The sequence below is a fragment of the Metopolophium dirhodum genome, chromosome 2 (genome assembly GCF_019925205.1).
Source record: "Metopolophium dirhodum isolate CAU chromosome 2, ASM1992520v1, whole genome shotgun sequence".
Taxonomy (NCBI): Eukaryota; Metazoa; Arthropoda; class Insecta; order Hemiptera; family Aphididae; genus Metopolophium; species Metopolophium dirhodum.
The window spans coordinates 27,617,635-27,636,830 of NC_083561.1; the positions used below are offsets into that span (position 1 = coordinate 27,617,635).

The following is a 19,196-nucleotide window of genomic DNA, read 5'->3' on the forward strand; positions in this document are numbered from 1 at the left end:
AACTTCGTGTAAACCTAGGTATAGATCGATTGCGGGAGTCTGGACGATGCGCCGTGTATGTACTTACGGAATTTCGGTATTCGCACCAACGAAGTACATAATACTTCGTAATTTTCTCGACGCTCCGGTTACCGACGTGCGGCGATAACCATAATAATAATAATATTATATTATGTACCTTATATACCTGCAGCAGTTAAACCTATGATGATGATGATACAACGTATCCGACCGATTACCGTTTTGCGAGCGCCACCGCGGGCAGGTGTATTTTATTATCATTGTTTATTGTTATCATTATTATTATTATTATTATTATTAGTTATTATAATACGCGCCTATTATATTATACTATTATGTTATAAAATTATATTGTACCTACGTCAACAATGCGGCGCGGCGGCGACGGCGAACGACGACCCAAAACCGGCGACGATGACGGCGGCGCTACGCACGTGATCGCTGATTGGTCAGCAATGGGTCATGTGATATGGCGTGATGTTGAATCGGCCGCGCGTATGTGTGAGTGTATGACGACGACGACTACAACGATGTAGTTTGTGCGTACGTATACAAAACTCGCGGCGGCGGTGGCGGTGACGGCTCCGACGAGACACATATTAATTTACACACATACCAGCTCTGTATTATTTTATTATCAATATAATTAATATTATGATAAAATATTATATTTTTACCATACCTGCCGCGCACGATTCTGACGAAAAGAACATTTTTCTTATTTTATAACACATATAATAATATTATTATACGTCTTATTCGGTGTACAGAGCGCACCGAGCGTTGCGCGACGTATAACCGTTATATATTATTACAATATTGAATGACTGTTGTTTTAATTATTGTTTCCCGGTGAGACTAGACGGTATGTCTCCACTGCCTTTTAGTCGCCCTGCTATGACCCGGCCTCGAGAACATTTGGAACACCTACTTATAAGAAACAAATGTATAGGTGTTTATTCAATCACTCTGTATGCACATGCCATATTATGCAGTCCCTACGGTTTATAATACAATAATAATATTATTATAACATGCATTATTATCATACGTTATTTTATCGATTTTGATTCAGTTGGCCTCTAGCCGCCACTGTGACTTCTAAATCTTATATTATAATAATTGTTAGTACTTATCTGGTGACTGGCGTCGCATCATCGTCCCATCCGTAATCGGAACCGCTGCGGCCAGGACCGCCGAAACCTTTAAAACAATCTAATCGAAATAAATTATATAATAATAATATATCCATATAATTATATCGATAACGAACACCGGTAAGATTTGTTATGGTTTTTTTTCTTCCGCTATACTTATATAATACAATAAGTAGGTATAGTGGTGTACGATTTAGTTAGTAGTAGGTACCCAAGACGAACTTCCGCGTCGGAGTGTAAGGTACACCTTCACCTTCACGTAAATTATATTATTATTATTTATCAAGTGATTTGGTTTGGTTTTTCTGTATTCTATACTGCAGATAAGGCGGACCAGCAATCCCCCAACCGATAAAACAGTTGGTAGGTACCAATGTATTATAATAATAAGTATACCTATACGTAAGTATTATAATAAATAGGTACCTACATGTTTTTAGACAAATCTTATCGTCTTCCGAAATTTCAAACAAGAAATATAAGTTACTCGCCCAGTAAAATATTATGCATAGTAATAGGTATAATGTAAAATTTTATTCAAGCAGTCTTGAATATAATAAAAGTGATTTTAAATTTAACATTCTCATAGCATAAAAAGCCGGTAGTAAACGACCTCGGATTCCAAGTTAAGCAAATCAATTTTTCCCTATAACATGTTTTGATAAAAAAACCGTGGTAGTTAAAGGTAATGAGAAACAATTTTTTAATTTAAAAAAATAATGTAGGTAAAATATTGGTATACATATTTAAATCAACATATTTTTAATTTTGTTATGTTTTTAATTCATTTCATGTAACATTTTAGATTCTGAGTGAAACGATGAATGTATTGATTTTACAATGATGTGTGTTTTTTTTTTTTATTTTTTTTTTTTTTTATTTTTTTTTTTATTTTTTTTTTTATTTTTTTATTTTTGTGTCTGTGTACACGATAAGTAGTCGAAATAATGCTTCGATTTTCGACTTCAGTATCTTGTTCGATGGGAAAGTGAATATCGTTGGTGCATTGGGGAGGTCAAAATTTTAATTTCCCAGTAGTTTTCAAAAGCGATGTGAAAAACAAAAGAAAAATTAAGGAAAAACGGGAATTTTTACGCAAAATCGATTTTTAACAAAATCGATTTTGGTTATTGGTGTAACTCTAAAACAAATGACCGTAGATGCATGAAATTTTCACTGGTTGTTTATATTAGCATTTTCTATACACCATAAAATTTTCCAAATATTTCGACTCTTTTTGAGCTGTTTACAGCCATTGTCAGTTTTCAATTTTTTTAGTTTTTTTTTCTATAAATATCAATAAAATTTTATCTGTTGAGTAAAAAAGCTTGAAAATTTAATAGAAGGCTCCTAGTTTATTGTTTCAAAGGCAGATGAAAAAAATTAAAAATCCTTAGTCACAGTTTTTAATTATAAGCATTTAAAGTTCAAATTTTGACAAAATACGGAAAAATCACGAAAAATAGCAAATTATTTTGATGAGAATTCATAAAAATTTTTCTTTTTAAATCTAAGATTTGAAAATGTAATATAAGATTACTCATAAGTTTGTCTACCTTTATCAAAAAAAAAATGTCTAGAAGAAACTTAAATTAAATTTTTATGAGCGTCTGAAATTTATATTTTTACAACATTTGATATTTACTCGATTTCTCATGTAACGATTTTTTTATTTTATTGTAATTAAAAAACGAATGACTGTAGATACTTGAAAATTTCACTGAATGTTTATATTAGCATTTTCTATACACCATACAATTTTGAAAATATTTTGACTCTATTTGAGCTGTTTACGGACATTGTCAGTTTTCAATTTTTTTAGTTTTTTTTTCTATAAATATCAATAAATTTTTATTTGTTGGGTAAAAAAGCGTGAAAATTTAATATTTGACTCCTGATATATCGTTTTAATAGCAGTTGAAAAATATTAAAAATACATTTGCACAATTTTTTTTTATAAGCATTTAAAGTTCAAATTTTGACAACATTTATCAAATTTATAATTTATTAATTATTTTGTGGTTAAAAATTTATAAAATGTTTAACTTTTATGGCTAAGGATTGAAAATTTAAAACAAGGCTCCACGTTAATAGGTTATATATAAATTACTTTATTCACAATAATATCATCAAATATACTTGGTAATATCATAGGGTGACTGACCGTTTTCGCTCAGAATCGTTTTTCTTATACAATGATATTATATCATTGAATTCAAATTTAACACCATCCATTACAGTGACCCACTTGTAACCTACCGTACAGCAGAGCGACATCCACTTATCCACCTTTTTTACATTTTTATTTTCATTTTATTCATATAGATTTATTAACTCTTTGAGAAATGTGCAATTTGGATCTTGACGATAAGTACATACCTACTTATAAAAATAACAAACACGTTAGTCCTTAAGTAATTATAATGTTTTATAGATGTCATTAGGAATTTAAAAATGTAATTATCACAATTCGATTATCGCATCATTAACGGAAAAAAAAAATGTTACTCCGAAAAATTTAACATTTTTCTGAATTTTTATCATATTGCCATCTCTCACCCCCCCCCCCACCATTGTTTTATACGTTAAGTCCCAAATTATGTGTTACCTATAATATTAGTCTCTATTGACCACTCGATCGATATTTTATTATGCATATTATCAAATAATAATGTATTATTATTATCATCGGTAGGTAATATACCAGTCCAACCAAGGTTACTTACTTACACGAGTGTACAATATTATGTAAGAGACGAATATTTTAGATAACGTTACTAAAAAAAATCGTGTATTGTCTCTTGTATAGTTACATTTTTTTTTTGTACTTGTGATGACACGATTGACCGAAGTTCATAGGTAGATATGAACAATGACTTACAATACCTATATATAATGAAAATAACTCACGGGGATAGGAATAAAAATTCGTCCATTCACGATTCACCATTCACTCATTTTTGTACGCATTGTCTTCAAGAAATCTAATAATGTGAAAAGGTGTGGGTTTAATGAGGCATTCCATCTATAACGAGAAGATCTGACGCTTCTAGTTTTCCTCTAATGAATAATTAAATCCTCTGTAGTACGGAACCACGTACGTGTGAAATTGTTTGGCTATTATAACGACGTGTTAATCCGTGTGTCTAATTGTTTAACACCCTTCAGTTTCTATTTATGTCGTAGGCATCTGTCTCGTTTTGACATTTTGAAAACGATTACGCGATAATAATATTATAATAGTACCTATACGATGAAATCCAAGTTCTCTGCAAACTTATACCTACAAATAATACATTTTGATAATACACCTATAAACTATAATTAAAATATTAAATACATATCACTCTAATAATAGTTCTTAAATCATTTAATCGCACACGTATAGTATGTACAAATAATTATGGTAATAATAGTTCAATATTATATAAATTATTATATCAAAGTAACATAATATTATTGATATTTTAGTCATAAAGATTTGTTTTGAAATGTATACTGTACGGCATAGGGTTCCTAAACTGAATAACCATAAATGACTAAATTATTCTCAAAATGAAGTATAAGTATATTAGTAGAGTATATATTTTTATTCAAATAGTGAACACCATAATATCAAGTTTTCTGGAATTTCATTTATGTGGATTTAAATTCTTTTATTTTTAATTTTTCTTACATCTACTGATCTACTTTCTTGAAAATACTTAATTAAAGCAAGCAACTGTAATACTCTTAAATATTGCTTTTTATTTTTTCATTAGTTTATTCTTAAATAACTACTAATTTATTTATTAGTTTGTTCTTTAATTATCACTAATTATTTTGTCTTATAATATGACCATAAAATCAAATAACATAATTTGATGAAAATCCAAATGTTTAATACCTAAAACCTGCCTTTATGTTAATATAATATTATTGTTTATTTTAAAATATGTTTTTTTTGTTAAGCTTAATGTAGGATTACAAAGTTCTAACATATACACAGACATTAAAAATCCTTTGAATTTTAAATTTGAATATCTAATAACGCATTTACAATGTATAAAAAGTTTTTTTTATATAAATTAATTATTTATGTACCTAGTTTTGAATTAACATCTATATAATGTACTTTTTGTCATATATTAGCATATTATATTCATAATTCCTTTGATGGTTTTGACTTATTTGACTGGTCGTTGACACGTACTTTATAAAATTGCGAGATTTGCATTTTGTATGACATTTTTTTAGTTTTATCCAAAATATAAGTCGCAGTGCTAAAAATGTATTTGTAAGTTGTATGTGCAAGACTGTTTTTGAATACCTATATGGTAAAAGTTACGTTTTGAATTATTAGTTTTTCTGGAAAAGTTTAGAAGAAGTCATCAGTATATAATGTATATATATGTGAATAAATGACGCACATTCTATATAATATATTGTCTTAAAACGTTTTGTTTTTATACCTTTTATAACGTAAGGATCTCGCGTAGACGTATATACGGTAGTATCCTATTCGAAATTTGAATATTCTTGTATCGACTCGGCTCGGACGTTTACCCAGCGCGGCACTTAAATGGCTACGGTTTAAAAATATTCCGAGCCCCCATTGATCGGTGATATTGGCGTCCGTTCAAAAGGGTCGGCGAGCCATTGGCTTATTTTATATACCTTGTAGTTATATAAAGGCCCCTCGAAGTAACTCGCGGAAAGAAGTACTCCTCGATTCACAAAGATATAATCGTTTGTAATTGTGTATAACCTAGGTCAATACGACAACACTTTACGTTGAATGAAAATTATACGTATTATAAATGTAGGTACTTTATTTCTGCCAGTTGTATAAAAAACAACAATTTATTTTTTTTGTTTTGTTTTGTTTCTCACCAGTCCCGCTTCTTAGAACAATTAAACCACAATTTATGACTTTTTTGGTACCTATTGTTAGGAGGGTGTATATATATGTGTGTGTTTTTATAGTACCTATACATAAAAAAGAGACCGATTTATATCTTCAGGGAGGTTAAAAAAAAAAATAAAAAGAAATAAAGAAATGTTTATATTCAACCGCATATATTTCATGTCTAATCCCACGTTGGGCAGCCGATAAACGTATTCATTCTTTTTACTATATGCAGACAGTTTTTATCTGTTTTGTCGAGGCTTTGCTATATATTTCACTGACGCAATCTCGATAAGTACAAATAAACAAGGTGATTTTTGAACGAAACATTCACGGATCTTATGGTAATTTTATGCCTTTATTTTTTAGCGCCTATAATAAACGCGGATAAGTAAAATCGATAAAATATAATTATTATCTTGTCAAATATTTGATGTCTTGCGTGTGTTTTTATTGTAATTTATAGATGACCGCAGTGTCTATGTAGATACATTTTAAAACTATTTTACATTAAACAATATATATTATATAATATATTTATGCTCGTAAATATATGTAGGTACCTACATCAATAGGTACATTGTTTGAATAAATATAGTCATAAATTTATAATATAATATATTTAATTAATATAGGTAAGTATAGAAATATAAATATAACATTATAACCAATCTGCAGGTTTGAAATCAATAAACAACGAATATATTTTTGATAAAAAATCTAATTCTCTTAATCAAAAATAAAGTAGGTATAAGTTTCAGTTGTAAAAATACAATTACGAACAATAAGTACATCATTATCTATTGTGACGCAAGTCGGAACTCTTTTAATCATCATCTATTTTATATTAATTCAACAGTATCGAGTTATTGTGGTTTGGGTATAATTGTACACGTTGTTTCCTACGTTTATCAAAATATATAATATATTATGCACAGTTAAAACTCCTAATGAAACCTTTATTGACGGACATTTGTTCGGTGCTGTACAATATAATATTATGACACACGTCATGTACCATGATTCCAATATATCGGGGACATCATGTAGTTCGTGTGCTTTTCAACAAAGCAGTGTGTTTAAACTGTTTTGGGATAAAACATATTCGTTCAATAGATAGTTGTAAGTATTTAACCCTATACGTCACATAGATTTTGATTAAAATTGTATTATCTGTAAGTATTATAATAATTGGAACACAAATCACAAAATCAAAAATACAAACTGAAGTTTTACCGCGGGTATTTTAATATATGAAATTAATAAATCATCGAATTTCAAACATTATTCTAAGCAAAGTTTGATTCACCCTAAGACTGTCACTGTTTATTGTTGAAATTAGAGATTTCTAAAAAAAAAATCATATTAAGTATTAAATTAATAGGTATTTGTTCTCCTCTGAATCTAAAATGTTAGACTATATCAAAATATAAATCGATACGTAAATCCTATACTCATAGTGTCATACATATTATGTTATCACTCAGTAATTATGCTACTGTAGTTCAAGGACGTATACCTAAGTGATCGACGGCGGTCAGTAATATATACAATTAACAAATTATTTGAATTGAAATTACTATAATCTGCTCATTAGATCAACCGCAACAGACGACAGTAATTTAGCGTTATCGTAGGTAAATTAAACAAAAAATAACACAAATAATTTGGCTTACCCAAAAAATTTACCAATCTATAAATGGGTGTGGTACTGCGGATGGTTATCTTCGGCGTTTTTCTCAATTTCCTAGACGTAATAATAATTTTTAAAAAAATTAATAATTTTTGTTCTATTCCAACGCACGGCTCGTTTGATGTATAGGGCTTCGTACAACTTAGTCAGTTTATTTCATTACCCGCGAAAATGTGTTACAATATAAATCGGATTTCGAACGAAGCGAAAGACAACAATTATAACATCATAAGGATTTAAATATTTAATAGACGAATAAGAGTTGTTTTGCATATAAAATGTATGCTTATTACTCATAAAATTGATGGTATATAATAACATCTTAGCGATAACAAATGAAAAGGGTATATAATTATTATGTTATGTTGCTGAAGAACATATTATATCATGCACGTTGTAGTAAATTGTCACGCAATCCATCCTGACATTATGTTATAGTTGCTTATAAAAATATGAGCATATCTGGTTGTTATCGTGTTACCTGTTTTAATTTAACCTTTGTACTATGCAGCGACTATAATATATTATATTGTACCGTGGTATCCAATACCCCATCGTTGGATCCCTTAATGGGCCACCGGACCGTGGTGTATAATAAATGAAAACTTTTGGATTTATCTAAAAAATATAGGTACCCACCTCCATTTTTATCTATAATACAATGAAAAATATCATCGAAAAAGTAATAAAAGCAATGAGAATGCAAATCTGGATAATATAAATATAATGTGACATGTATACTGTATAGGTATGTGATACCTAAATGTTATTTTTTATCAACTATAAACGGTACGGTTTTTGAATCAGATATTTGAAATAAAAAATGTATATTTTTAAGTTTTTTTTTAACCGTCAATGTTTCAATAAAAATCAATTCTGGATTATCAAACATTATTTTAAATGAATCATTTTGTTAGTTTTTTGCGTGTTATTAAAAAAAAAACACTTCATCGAATTCAGTAATACTACTATTTAAAATTAAAAAAAATTGTTTATTTTTGTTTTCCATTTACAAAATGTTGGTACAAAAAAATACAGTATAGTTTTAAAAATGTTATAAATATTATATTATTATTATTATTGTTGAATGCTATAATAATATACTGCATATTATTATAATATGTTACGACTTAGTGTATCAAAAATTAACACAACACAAACATTTTTGAAATAAAAATATTATTTCATTACAACTATACAATTTAAGTTGTATGACATATCATAGCTGCAGACATTACCGATGTTAGGCTGCGTTTTATGCCGTTGGACAAATTATTTCCGGAGTTTCCAGGGTTACGTGTTCATTATGGCTGTCAAGGAGTGTATATTGGGAAGCATATTGTACTGATATACGGTGCTGTTTGGGTCTCGTAATGGTTTATAACCAACGAAGTCACCTCATAGGACCCTGCGCGCTAGTACCTATATATAATATATACCGGTAAACGCACAACGCATTAAGAAGGTGTTAAACCACTACCTGGTAACAGGCAATAAACCCCCAAAAGTCCCCAACACTCGGACCGGAATCTTGGCTTTGTACTTGAGAGCATGATGTACACTTAAAACTTTATTTCCCATCGAATCAAATCTTAACAGGCTTTCGTGCGAACACAGCAAAATATAGGTAGTACCACAGTCGCCGTCACACGCGCTCCTCACAAGATTATACCTATATAGGTAATCTATACCTGTGCAACTCGCTTTGTAACAAACGGTATGAAACGCACGAAAAGCTTTCTAATTCTCAACGCGTTCAGTAAAATATTTTTACTTAGGATTAAAATGTGTATTATAAGTAGGTAGAAACCTATGATAATATGCTATAATATTATGGTAGCTGTGCATCAATATTATAATATGCTTCCGGACCCGTAATCGGATTTCCTGCTCTTTTTTTTCTCCGAAATCGTTCACGTATTATAACATTATAGCACACGTGTGATGCTACAGGTACCATAACATCAATTGATAGATATTACTACATTAGGTAGGTATGTGAACCGCGTTGAACTCTGTTAAAAATATTTTCATTACTAATATATCATATTATGCCTATGGCCATATCAGAGTGCAATGGCGTGTCCTTATTAGTTATTACATTCGTTTTATTTTTTATTATTAAACACTGAATGCCGATTGTGTGCTTGTATAGTGTTGTTATTTGCTGCTGCTTCAGACTTTAGTTCGTATAATATATTATTTACATTTTGGTGTTTCACTAATTAACTCCTACACAGCATCATTAACTTTCATAATAAACGTCGAAGTCAGTTTGGGTTTTTTTCCGATACACTTTAACCCAATTTCACCTTACACAATTCTCGATGCGTGATGTTTATTCATTTTATTACTAGTATTTAGCAATCTCTGTTACGATTATTACCATTGGCCCCGAGTGTATTATAATAATAATGTGTTGTTTTCTATCTATTATCACAATGATCAATTAGGAATATTATTTATTTTTTTGAACTCGCACATGTGTCCCTCTACTCGTGGCAATCAATCGGATATAATATATTTTAATAAAGAAAATAACAATATTATTATGTGTATATCAATGTAATTTGGCTCGCTGAATATTTATAATTAATAAATTTGCCCTTGGAAGTCGTAATACCGTGAAGACGTACATCTTCAGACTTCAATACAAATTCCCATTAAACTATAATTAAAAAAAAAAACAGTGAGCGTTCGTTTATAATTTTATATTCTAGAAATGAAAACATTTTTCTGTATTTAAAAATATAACTTTAAGCGTATTTTTTTGAAAATGCAGACGTAGATGCATCGGATATCGACAATATGTATTTATAAGTACTTTAATTATTAAATATCGACGGTTACTTTTGGCATTCGATTGTATATTTATATAAATATCATTGTACACGTCATAATATCCTAATTTATTGACTTTTGAAATCATAACGTATGAATTAACACAAAAATATCACTCGAAAAATTAAATTCATACACAATATTATATACTTTTAAATAATTACCCACGTCATTATAGATTAGGTCCATATCAATTATTATTAAATTCAAATGCATAATAATATTATTGTAAAATTAATGTTCAATCTACGTGCAGTTTTAATGCGTCATTAATGTACCGAAATTAACCATATTTAAATTGACTCTATCGAAAAATGTTGCGAGACTGCAATATAATATAATATGATTACGTACTCGGACACTGTACACTTTTCTTTGCTACGATAAAAATCGAAATTACAAAATTACATAATCCAACGATTTTCGCACAAATATTTGATAAATATCTAACATTTAATATTTCACAGCTTTTGTAATTGTGATTTTATTGTAATTTTAAACTTTTCTTTTTGTTCGGCATGATGATAATATCGGTAGCATGTGATGACTGCAGTTGCATTATACGCGCAAGCTCTACGTACCTATATTTTTCATAAGACAAAAATATTATGCTATATTAATGATAATAATATTAGTATATATCTCTTGTATACCTCTTGTATACCTTTGTATATACCTCGTCTAGCCGATAACGCGAACCAGATCGATCATTTTATTCGCTGTTTTGCGGTTAGGCTCGCGGTAACGCCGAAAAGCTCCCTGTATAGGTATAACATGCGACAAAATACACTGTCGAAGCGATTTTTCATGCCATTTCCGGACAAATCGTTTTCGAACAATAATATCTGACGATATTCGATCGTGACAAATATTATTCTGCAGGCGTCTGTGCCGCGAAAGCGTCCTGCCATTATTCACGTTGCGCCTGCGACTGTAAAACGGATCGGAAAACTTAACGCGTATGAAATAAAATATTATTATGATACGCACAATATTTTACGAGCTTGGGATATTATATTATCACCGTTATATATTGGGCGCAGACACCGCGCCATCGTATGTACGGGTGTGCATGAGTGATCGCCTATACCGCAGCCGGAGTCGGAAATGCTCGTTGAATACTTAACGCGAACGACCGCACGCGAATTGTATTGAAGTATACCTATATTATTATACGTCGTATGATAAATGATAATAACACTACAGTATTATATTATATTATAATAATATTGTATAAATAGAAAGACGCGGTGGCATACGGTCCGATGCGGAGATTTTCGTATAAATTTTTTCGTCCGCTCGTGGATTTTACAACAATTTTCCTCGAACTCCATCTCATGAGTTTTTAACGATTTTTCACTGCGTTTTAATTCACAACACGTGCGTTAGGCTTCGGTGGTGGCGGTGGCGGCGGCAGTGGCGGTAAAACAGGAATCGCGCGCGTGATGTATAATATTATTACAATTAAAACCTAAATGAAAAACGGCAAGGGCGCGCGGGGGTGCGGTACCATATATTGCGGGTGGGGGGGGGGGGGGGGGGTGGTTCGGACAAGACGAGCTCGCGTATTTCGCGGCATAAAAACCGGAGAGGTGAAAAACGCGCGTAGGTATATAATAATAATAATAATAATAATAGCATAACGTAATATGATCACGCGCGCAGTATAATCAAATTACGGCGCAAACATTTTCATTTGATTAGACTATTGTGTGTACTTTCAATTTCCCGGGGCCCGCGTGCGCACACGACGGTAATTATAAGTATCATGGGCCCCGCGATAATAATATAATATTATGTTTTGTGCACACACGGCGGTTTGCGCGGCCGACGAAATCCCGAAATAACATAATATACCATGTGCGGTACACTCAGCAGCGCAGCACAGGTATTAGGTATATACCACCGACTGCGTGTACGGTATACGCCGTACCTACAACTGTATTTTAATAATAATATTGTACCTATAATGCAACGCGTGTGATAAAATGATATAAATAACGCGTATATACGGTTTAATATTATGGAAGAGGTCACGGGGGTTTTCAGCGACGCGCGTCTTATAATATTATAGGTACGCGTCTTATTATTATCACGATGACGTGTGCGTGCGGACAGCGTTGCACTCCGCGACCGTATTCTTTGAACCACTCGTCGTCCCTAGTGTGCACGTATCGTCGTGCAGAAGAGGAATATAAGTCAGTCTACCTGTGATAACATAATATTGAAACGACTGTGCGGACGTGTGGTATAATACTGCACACGTCGTCGGTCATCGGAGGACGGCTGAAGTCGCTCGCTCGCCGTCCATTTTATACAATATTTTATGGTAATTTTCCGTTTTCGTTCGTTGTTTGAATACGATAATATTATTATTTTGAAGCGCCGCGAGTCATCCACGAACGACGAGATCGTTCGTGATTTAAAATAGTACTGTGCAATTATTACGAGTGTAATATTATTTTACCATATATTATTATTTATTGTAATATCGTTCTACGACGATAATTATTATGATAATATTTAGGTTGTCTTTTCTGCAGGGCGTATCCGCTCCCTCCACGCGTTCGTCATCGTAAGAATACCCTCTATATAACTATGCCCGAAACGGAAATTATAATAATTATAAATTCACCGGCATTAAGAATATTTACGCACAAATTATTGTATTATGAATTATTAACATACGCGTGTGTTTTAGATTCTGAGCGGAGCCATGAATGTATTGATTTTACAATCTTGTGTGCGGGGTTTTTTTTGTGTCTGCTGCAGGAGACTCTTTTTCTAGTAGAAAAAATGCTTCGATTACTGACATTAGGGGTGGCTTTTGGTAGTAAATTTGTCGGTACTTTGGAGGGTTAAAAGTGAAAACTCCCAGTATATTTCAAAATGAGAAGTAAAAAATAAAAACGTAAAACGAAAATTTTTTCGCAAAATCCATTATTTTTGGAGAAACTCTAAAACGAACAACTGTAGGTAATAGATACTTCAAATTTTTACCAAATATTTATAATATTAGCAATTTCTATACATGAGAGAATTTTCAAATTATTTTGAGCTATTATTAGAGATTTTTTACATTTTCAATTTGATTAGTATTTTTTAATACATTTCAATAAAAAAAATTTTGTTCAGTCAAAAAGCTTGAAAACTTAATACAAGTTTTCTCATTAGTTCTTCATATACCAATAGTAAACAATATCGAAAATACATACCTATAAAGTCACAATATTTTTTTGTAATAAGTGTTTAAAGTTAGAATTATGACGAAGTTCGTCATATATAATAGTTGTATTATATAAAATATAATAAATTAGTATATAGGCATATAATGCATGTATGAAGTTACGATTTGTATTGGTTTGGTTTAAAATACCCCGTAATCGACTTATCGACGGATGATTATAATGTGCGCCGCATTTATCAATTCGATGACGAAACTAGGCTCGCAGCTTATACATAATTATTATTGTAATTAATATAATATTATATTATGCAATTATTGTAAATCGAAAATCCTTGCGGAATATTTTACATTTATGATCAATTAAAACAACATTAAAATAATAATATTATTATAATGTTGTTATTAACGTTTATAGATTGCGTTTTATAATAATTGGTGTTTAAAATAATACAATATAGGTATATAATAAATATATATATATATATTATTTCTATTGTACAATGTACCTATTATAGCTCTATGCAGTCTATTGCCTATAAATGTATTAGCATTATATGAATACGTGGTATATACACTATACCTACACAACTTTGGCATTTTAAATTGTAATACAATTGTAAGTACAAACATAATTACCATGAAAAAATGTAATGGGAAATACAACATCTATATGTAAATCCTGTGCTTTACCCATTCTACTTGTCAGGTTTTTTTACATATGCAGGAATATAAATAAGTATTGTACATAGAATGAGCATGAAATTAAAATCAAAAATAAATATAAAAATGTAATATGTGATGTACTGTAGTCATATACTAACATCATGTTGTCCATTCACCCGTGAACATTTTTCCACTAACATTAATATACATAACACAGTTGGTACTCGAATGCATTTGTAATTAAAAATACAATTTCACTTGTATGTAAATATTGATTTAAGTTTTAAAACAAATAAAATAGAAATAGTTTGTATTCAAATCAGCAACAAACTTATTATAATATTATACCTTATCCTAATTAAAATGCCATTAATTATTAAAGTAGATAGGTATAATCTATAAAAGCATAAACTAGCTAGTATGTAAACGATTTCGTATTGTAAAATTTAATTTAATTTAAATTGTATTGCAAAAATAGTTAATCTTATTGTTAAAAACAAATAAATAAACAAATAAAAAAAAAAAAAATATGTCAATGGTATTAATAACTTTATAGTCTTAGTACTTTACTTTATCTACGGTTTCCAATTTTCAATAATATACTTACATACGTACTTCTGAGTATAGAAACTATAGCTAAAATCGTAAAAAAAAAAACGCAAATCGAGTACAAATATTTATTTCTATGTTTTCGTAACGAGTTCTGAAAGACAATTAATTAAAGTGAGCATTGAACTGTTTTAGATTCGATCAATATTAAAGTATCCACTGCAGTAATAATATGTAATAGAAAATAAATGCCCTATAGCATTTACATTGCCATCGGTTTTGTTTAGTTAACGTTCATTCACTGAATTTAATAATATATTATAAAGGTCAAATGAGTAAGTTTATACGCACCATATTAATAGGTATTATCCTATATAATACTATTATAAATTCCTAGTAAAAAAGAAATTTTATCTTTACGTCATCAATTTACAACTGTTGGCGAAGTACATTATTTTATGGTAAACATCGTTAAGTTTTAAAAACGAAACCATGCAGTGCGTTAGTATTAAAATTTTTTTTTATACACGTACAATATATATTATTATTATTATTATTATTATTATCGTTATTATACTTACACTCCTATAGTCCTGTTATACCCCTACGGTGAAAAATTTACTAGAGATTTATTCCTCGAAATATAAAAACACGTGGCGAGTTTATCTTTTATAGCTCGTATACAGGCCGGTGTGTATATATATATATATATAGGTGGTGTTCGGGCGGCAGACCTTTGTCACTTTAACCGTCGGACCACCTATATTACCACAATTCGGGGATAAATACATTTAGCTTCTATACAGAGTGCGTACGGAGCGCGGCGGTGGTCGGGAAAATGCCCAGGGAAAGAGGTAAAAAAAAAAGATAAGAAAGGTTTCAAACTCTTCATCGTTGCTCATAAGTCATAACTTTTCATTTATCTTTTGTGCGCTCTTGTACTCGGTAGTTTTTGAGCTTATATTACATATAGGTACCATAGCTACGCCAACGTCGAAATATATTTTATTTTTTTGTTATATTATTTAATATAACGTTGTTGTTCATCTGCAAAAGTATCTAAACACACAATGACCTTCCGGCATCGGCCGATAACCATTGGTGTTAAACTGTTATATATTATAATTTCTATACATATAATAATATATATTATGTACACCGTGCATTTAGTAACGCACGTAGGCACCATTATCCATGCCGATTAATTAAATATATTAAAAAACTATTACTTCAAAGATTCGTTTAAAATGTATATTATATTATAATATTAAACTACGAGGTGCCCTCGATAGGCGGCTTCCCCTTCCGGTCAATAAACTCTCATCAAATTTACTCATTGTATAACTCGTAAAAAAAGATTGTAAATAATATACCTAGGTGCTTAATAATTTGAAAAAAAATATGATATTTAATACTAAATAGGTAGGTACTAATGTTCGGAAACACGCTGCACTATTCGCTAATTTTTAAAAATGTATCAGTTTATAACTATTGTTTTTTTTAATAATTTAATGATAAAATACAAAACACGTAAATATTGCCGTTTTGACGAAATCCATATGCCTCCCTTATTTATAGCAACACTGTTATATTATAATACCTACACAATAATATTAATTATTACATTTTTCAATTTTAATTCTAAATATTACACATTTACACGATGAATAGAATTTATCGTGTCATGTTGTATCACACCATAATATATGCGTACTTGCCACCGTATAAATTTCGTTCATATTATAGTTTTTATCGACTGCAGATTTTCCGTTTTCAAAATCAAAAATCTACCTACATATATTTTTAGTGTGGATTTTTTTTCATTTTATTCTTCTTCCCTTTACGACGGGTCTTTGTTTATGTAAACGACATAAAGTTTGTAAAAAACTTAGAACAGATCGGTCTCGGGAGTAGTATATACAGTAATACAGGATGAATAAGTACAAGTGATCCATCAACATTTTTCCGAGGGTAAAAAAGTAGAAGCTCTACAAAATAAATAAGGGGCCATCAGCCGGGTGGTCCCGAAGTCGTAAAAGGGGACATCACCAGCGCCATTTACTAAAGGAATAAGTGTTTCTTAATTTTATTTTAAACTCTATCTAATTGCTTCTTTTAACATAATTTTGAATGCTATTATTTAGTACTAGAATAATTTGCGGTTCCGTTATACAAGTATAAATGCGTTTGTAGAGTAATAATTTGAACTATTATTGCATTTTTAAAATGTTATAAAAGTGGTGTATGTAGGTGTAGGTACACGTCTTTGAATGTTTATGTAAATAATATAATACTCACCTAATTTGTACACGTAATACGTAATTTGCAAAACGTATATTTATTATATTGCGATTACGTGGGTAAAAGCAAATAATCTAAAATATGACTAAATATAAATCTTTAAGAGTTGATTTAGTTTGATGAGAATTATAAATTATTATATTAGGTATACCTACATATAATATAATATTCTTTAACTAAACGATATAATATAATTTTAATAATACCTACGTGATTTTATTATATTATATTATATTATAATCGTACGATTTATTTTGTGCTAAATTAATTTCAAAACTTTTTCACAAGACTTATTTATAATTACATATTGAAGTATAAGTATAATATATCGATAATGAGTACCTATAGGTACATATTATATGCATAAAGGTAATTATTGTACAGACAATTATGTTTATTTACTATATCTTATGAATAGGTCACTGTATAATATTTTTTATTTTTAATCGTATTGAGACATTATCCCGCTATGAATTTAATGATTCATAGTATTAAAATACATTAATATTATATTTTAGTCTAATTAATTTTTAAGGTCAAAAGAGATATAGACAGCGCGTATAGTGCATTTCTGCTACCGTCGTGCAATAATATTATTTATTAGTTATTAGGTACATATTTTTTGATAATAATACGCCATCGATTCGATGTTATCATAATAACATTAGGTATAGGTGGTATATTAACGGCGTTGACCTTTTTAATGGGTTTTTAATTTTCTGATCAATTTAAAAAAAAACAAATGGCGTTTTCGAACAAAGCTCGTGTACGCGCGCTTGCAGCAGTATAATATATAATAACGCGAAATAATGGCTTCACTGAGCTTCGGGGAAATGCTGTTCCTTCAAAGGATCTAAAAAAAAAAATATGTATACTATATATAAAAAAAAAAATCATCTTTAAAATTGAAATCCGATCGGTGACAACTACAACTGATGAACTGCAATGTCAGGTACACACTAACTCGGTGCGAGAAGGTTTCACCCCGCTGTCGCCGCTCGGGGATGCGTGCCGCATATAATATATAAACGCCAATACCATCCGCGTTATACCGCGGTTGTCACAAACGCCACTTTGGGCTTATATCCAACTCGACGTTACCCCTGCAAGAAGTATAATAATAATAATAATAATAATACTATGTACGGTCGCATTTCTAATATTATTATAATAATAACTTTATGCCACCACCGTGGGACCGGCCATTAAGAAAGTCCATTGTGCGGCCGTAAACGTAACGGCGAGCAGCGTCGCTTATATGTATATTTGACACGCTCGCGCGGGTCGCAGTGGCGTCAGTGGTGACCGTGGGCTGTTGCGGCGGTGGAGGCGAAAAGGGTTTTTGTCGTCATTAAGTTGTCCGTCCGTCCGTCAAACACGTTATTAAAGTCCCGACGGCGCCGGGCACAGCTTTACTAATTACTACAATCTGCCGGGACTAGCTGCTGCTCCAGTGTTCTTTGATTAAGATTAATTATTTTTAAATAACGCCGAGAGATCCTCTGTGGTGCGGTGGCCGACGCTCTACTGCACCAGACATATTATTTTAAATGCAGCAACGACTCTATAGTGAATAATATATCATAATAAGAGTATGTAGTCCACGATATGATACACATAATATTATACATATTATTATATTCGTATATATTCGGCGGTGTAACGGTCCAAAAGTGTTTGTCCTCTTGTCCTAGGCCGTCGCTGCGTAATACGTACGGACTTTAGATAGGTACACGAAAATCCAATAAAACGATGTAATTACACGCTTCACATGTTCTTCAGCGCATACATCGTATTAAAATAATATCATTTTGTCGTCAAATATAACGATAATTATTACTATATAATAATGATATAGGGGGACGGAGTGGCCGAGCGGACTAAGGCGTCGGTTGC

At 30.7% G+C, this 19,196-nt stretch overlaps 1 protein-coding gene across 4 annotated transcripts in view; it reads left to right on the forward strand.

The window, feature by feature from the left end:
* Positions 1-19,196, forward strand: part of LOC132939929 (low-density lipoprotein receptor-like) — a 90,570-nt gene that overhangs the window by 24,301 nt on the left and 47,073 nt on the right. The gene's annotated exons all lie outside the window — the stretch shown is intronic.